General features: G+C 59.5%; 1 long non-coding RNA gene across 1 annotated transcript; it reads right to left on the reverse strand.

Annotated features, from left to right (window-relative positions):
- Positions 1-695: 695 nt before the first annotated feature.
- On the reverse strand, positions 696-3,901 carry LOC106981906 (uncharacterized). The gene is made up of 3 exons (XR_008294023.1): positions 3,073-3,901; positions 2,679-2,833; positions 696-2,195 (listed from the first exon to the last, which is right to left on the reverse strand). It is a non-coding gene; the product is annotated as an uncharacterized LOC106981906 (long non-coding RNA).
- Between the last annotated feature and the right edge of the window lie 489 nt (positions 3,902-4,390).

Below are 4,390 nucleotides of genomic sequence, written 5' to 3' on the forward strand. Positions count from 1 at the left end.
AGGGGTCACGCTGAGGAGGGGCGGGGCTGGGCCGCACAACCCCAGGAGGCCGACCGGTGTCCCGAGCTCTGGAGCCAGACTGCCCAGGTTCCAGCCCGTGTTGCTGCTCAGTGGCGAGCCGTGTGGCCTTAGGCAAGTCAGCGACCGGCTCGGGAACTCAGTTTCCTCCTCTGTAAGATGACACCCACCCCACTGAGGTCAGTAGGAAGGGCCCCAGGGGGCAAGCTGATATGCCCTCTTTGTGCCCAGGGCTCCCGGCCGGAACCCTCCACCACTTCTGCCCGGGCTTCGCCAGGCCAACGTGACTGCGTGGCCCCCTCCAGGGAAACCACCCTTCCCCCACCCCCTCCTTGGCACAACTGAGGCACAGTGGGGTGGTGAGCTGGTCTCACAAGAAAGCAACCAAAGTCGCAACCAGAAATGGGTGGCATACGAGGCACCTGGGGGGCTCAGCGGGTTGAGCGTCCGACTTCGGCTCAGGTCGTGATCTCGCGGTCCGTGAGTTCGAGCCCCGCGTCGGGCTCTGTGCTGACCGCTCGGAGCCCGGAGCCTGCTTTGGATTCTGTGTCTCCCTGTCTCTCTGCCCTTCCCCCGCTCATGCTCTGTCTCTCTCTCTCTCTCTCTCTCAAAATAAATAAATAAACAGTTAAAAAAAATTAACCTCAAAAAAAAAAAAAAAAAAAAAGAAATGGGTGGGATGAGAAACCGTACGGAAAGTGAAAATACTTTTGGGAATTCCGAGCCCCGTCCAGCTCCACACCAGGTGCACATCCTCCGGGGACATCAGGACAGCAGTGAAGTAGGAAGACGATGTCATTGACCCGAGTTGTTGTCTCCTCCAACCCCAGGGGGATGGTGTCAGGAGGCGGGGCCTCTGGGAGGCGGTCAGGTTACGAGGGATCAGTGTCCTTATGCCGAAAGAGCCCCCATTCTGCGACCCGAGGACACAGAGAGGGGATACCGGCTATGAACCAGGCCAACCACCCTCCAGAACCGTGAGAAATTAATGTCTTTTGGCTGTAAGCACGCGGTCTGGGGTGCTCTGTTAGAGTCGCCCAGACAGGCAGGGAGGGCAGACGGGGCCGAGTCCCCTCGGCAGCTCAGTGCCTGCCATCTGACATCTGACCTCCCCCCGGTGTCTCGTACCCGGCTTCCCTCCTACAGGACTTGCTCCTTCTTCTTTTTTTTTTTTTTTTTATAATGTTTATTTATTTTTGAGAGAGAGACAGAGATAGAGCTTGAGCGGGGGGAGGGGCAGAGAGAGAGAGGGAGACGCAGAGTCCGAAGCAGGCTCCACGCTCCGAGCTGTCAGCACAGAGCCCGACGCGGGGCTCGAACCCACGAACCGCGAGATCATGACCTGAGCCGAAGTCGGACGCTCAACCGACTGAGCCCCCCAGGGACCCCAGGACTTGTTCCTTCCCTAGGAATCGGCAGACTGGTGACCGTAGCAAGGAAATCCCCCCACCACCCAAACTTATGGCAAAACGAGCCTGCTGCTCTCCCCCGGTCACTTCCTCCCTCCCGGTCCGGGAAAAGCCTGCCCTTGCTGCACTAGGACCGACCCAGCTCGGGGAAGAACAAGCCGCTTTGACAGTGGTGACCCGAAGTCTGGTTAGCGCTCTCCCGCCAAACGCAAGCCCCCGTCCCCGCACACAGGACAGCACACCCCTGTGCGTGTCCCTGTGCCCATTCTGGCCTTTGGGAGCTCGCACGTGGAGTGTTTGATCCTCCCCGCCATCGCGTCTTCGTGGGCGCTCGCTGCGGGATGCCCCCCCCTGCCTGGCACCCCTCGCCTTATCCCTCTGGGCACACTGACTGTGCCCTAATCCCAGGCTGCCTCCTGGGTGACTTCCTGGGCACAGAGACCATGTGACTCCCAGATGTCCTGCTCTCTCCAGGTTGCGTGCTCGTGCGCGCACCTGCCACTGAGTGCCTCCTGGCTCTTGGGACGGAACAGCCAGGTCTCCGTCCCCTCCTGGATCTTGGAGGACTCCGATGGAATGACCCACCAGCAGACACACGGCCTCCCTCCCAGCGGAGCCAGAATGAAGTGACTCCGCTGTGGTGAGCTCCCCGCCAGGCTCCAAGTTCCTCAAAGCCGCCAGCCCCGCGCGTGTTCCTTCCCTGGTCCTCGCCCCGTGCCACGCACGGCGCCCTCACCTGCGAGATGCTCCGGAAATGCACGCTAGCAGCTGAAGGAATGAATAACCCCCCCAAATGCAATAGACTTAAAAATCTCACGTCTCAGGCGTTCTAACTCTCCCTGGCGGCCGGCGATCGTCGGCCAGGACGCAAGGAACCTGGTACGTGTCTGGGTCAGAAGACCTCGAGGCCTCGGCCAAGACCCGGTAGGGCCGTCATGGCCACTGGGGTGCCAAGTGGAATAATCTGCCTGCAGAGCCAGGCAGGGCGAGTCCGGGCATCAGGGGGGCAGCGGGGAGTGGGGGAGGGGCTGAGACCGCAGGACAGGTTGGGGCAGAAGGCCCAGGGTCACTCCTAAGCAGTCAGTGCTCTGGGGACCATTTGACTGCAGCTGCATTGGGGTAGTCCCCTCCCCCCCTCCGCAGGCCCCCCCCCCACATCTGGGACCACCCACTGAGCTGATGGACTTCCACACCCCCCCCCCCCAGGGAATTCGCAACTCCTAGACCAGCTGGGATCCTTTCTCTCTGTACCTCCCTCCTCCCAGGACAAGGACCTCACTGCTGACTCCTTGGGGCCTTCAGTCCTTGGCACCTGCTGGGGACGACCCCCCGGTCTTCCAGGGACTCAGATGCTCCTCGAACACCCGACCCCCATTTCCCGGGCCACGCGACGGTCTTCTTCATTCCTGGCAGGGATGGAAATCTTGAACGCTGGGGCTTTCCAGACCTGTATTTGAAAACCAGAGCTTGCGCCTAAGTGACGTTGGACACGTCTACCTCCCGGGACAGAGATTTCTTGTCTATTCTGTGGAGACACTGCGACCTCGCCGCCCCCTCCCCCGGGACTGCAGGGAAGGGGCCCCGAGAGATGGCGCACGGAGAGCCCTGACCCAGAGCCCCCCACCCTCCCGTCCCCTCACCCCACCTTGCTCCGAGGGTCCGTCGAGCACACCCGTGAACCAAAAACTGGAACGTGTGCTTTGACAAGGGCCTTCCGTGCCATTGCATAGATAGACCAGCAAGTCTGGAAGCCTTAGGCTTGAACATCAAGATGTAGGAAATTGAAATTCTGGAGGCAGGGCAGACGTTGGGAGCAGGACCGCAGTGGGAACCTGGACTGATTCACCCCCCCCCCGCCCCGGGACAGACACATGGACAGATGCGCCCGACCCCAGGGACACACCCTCCTGCTTCACCTGTTGCCTTGGCCACGACCTTGCCCTGTCCTTGACACGGGGAACAGCTGTGGCCTGAACATCGGTGGCTCAGCACGGAGCCGGTGCCAACAGCGGCCCTCGGAGGGAATAAGCGTCCCCTCCCGCCCCCAGGAGCAAAACAACGCAAACACCACGGGCATGAGACCCTCGCCAGACCCGAGCAGCCCGCAGGTGCCAGGGTTCGGTTACAAACTACCCTGTTCTGATGAAGGCAGGGAAAACCTCCAGAAGGGAAAAGAGCCTTCATTTTTGAGGTGGTTTTAGGGCAAAGCTCTGTGGAGCCGTCCCGGCCTCTTCATGATTTTACCAAAAAGGAGGGCTGTTTTGGTCCGCCCTAAAGCACGCGCGGCGCATCCTCTCACCGAATACCTATTCCGCTCCAGGGAGAATGAATCTCTTCCTTTCTAGAACAATACAAAGGTGGGTAATTAGTGCGTAGTCATTAATGGGTAATTTTAGAGGCGTGGAGCAGAGTTCATAACATCATCCTGAATAAATCTGCATTTAACTGAACTCCTTTTTTTCTCTCTTCTGTGATTTTTTGTTGTTGTTGTTGTAGCTGTAATTATTTTAAGTGAGATTCTCCCTAATGAAAACAAAGAACACTGTATGTGAGAGAATCAGCTTCTGGGGAGGCCACGGGCGCAGTGGTGCCCCGTTTCCTGCCTCAGCGCCCAGGCCCCCGGGGCCCTCCGTCTCCAGTGGCTTCTGCCCTCCGTCTGACAGCAGGTGCAGGCGGGTGGGGGGTGTGTGCACACGTGTGTGTGTCTATTTGTCTCCGTTCCCTTATTGCCCGGATCCAGAAGGATGGGGTGGTGCACAGGAGAGATGTGATCCGTGAGCCAGGAGCTCTGGATGTTTAGTCTGACTCTACAATTAACCAGGGGAGTGACCTCGGGCACCTTGCCCTCCCTGTGCCTCGGTTTCCTCACCTGTAAAATGCCAGGGTCTCTCAAGGCCTCAGCTCAGTCAGGCAATGGATGTCCTGCCGGGTCCTCGGGGACTCCATCAGGGTTGTGACGGGCA

Source organism: Acinonyx jubatus, chromosome E1 (genome assembly GCF_027475565.1).
Source record: "Acinonyx jubatus isolate Ajub_Pintada_27869175 chromosome E1, VMU_Ajub_asm_v1.0, whole genome shotgun sequence".
NCBI classification, from domain to species: domain Eukaryota; kingdom Metazoa; phylum Chordata; class Mammalia; order Carnivora; family Felidae; genus Acinonyx; species Acinonyx jubatus.